Below are 785 nucleotides of genomic sequence, written 5' to 3'. Positions count from 1 at the left end.
TCCTTTTCTATAGCATGGTTCTCTTTTGGAAGGATTTAACTTTGAGCCTAAAGGTCAAAAGTACTATAGTGATAGTGACTAGTGAATGACTCTGGTTCACTTCCCCAGGCTCTACTACCGAGTTTTATTATAATATTAGAATAATTAATTGCCTTGTTCGAGGTGAAATAGGAATAATAAATAAAAGTTATTATTACAATTTATTCTACGAATATCTACATTTATCTCTACGAATAATAATTATATTTAATATAATATAAAATAAAAGATAAAAAATTATTAAACAATCTTTTGATTTAATTTAAAATAATAATAAATAGATTAATATATTTTATGTATATAATGTTTAGAGTTGTATATACAATCCTCGCTTCCCTTTCTTCTTCTCTTCTCTTCTTTTCTCAACTTCCTTTTTCCTTTTCTCAACTTCCTTTTCCTTGTTCCTCCTCCTTCCCTTTTTACGATAAAAGGTTGCTCCCTCTTATTAATTTTTATTAATTATAGAATTTAATTCTCAAATTAAAGTAAATTAGCTTATTTGGATAGTTAATTATTTTGATAATTTACACTCACTAGTATAATTATTAGCTAAGCATAATTAGTATAATAATTGACTAGATATAATTATAAATAATTGTATATCAATGTATGTGTAGTTTAGGCATTGCAATTAGATTTGTGCATATAGCTATATTGATAAAAATTTATATTCATGCTTATATAATTATTTTTAGCATCCTATTATTGTCTACTATTTTTTTAAGTATTATTTTTATATAATTGGA

This window comes from Typha angustifolia, chromosome 6 (assembly GCF_048772165.1).
Source record: "Typha angustifolia cultivar Huaian chromosome 6, ASM4877216v1, whole genome shotgun sequence".
Lineage (NCBI taxonomy): Eukaryota > Viridiplantae > Streptophyta > Magnoliopsida > Poales > Typhaceae > Typha > Typha angustifolia.
Note: the sequence above shows the minus strand (reverse complement) of the source record.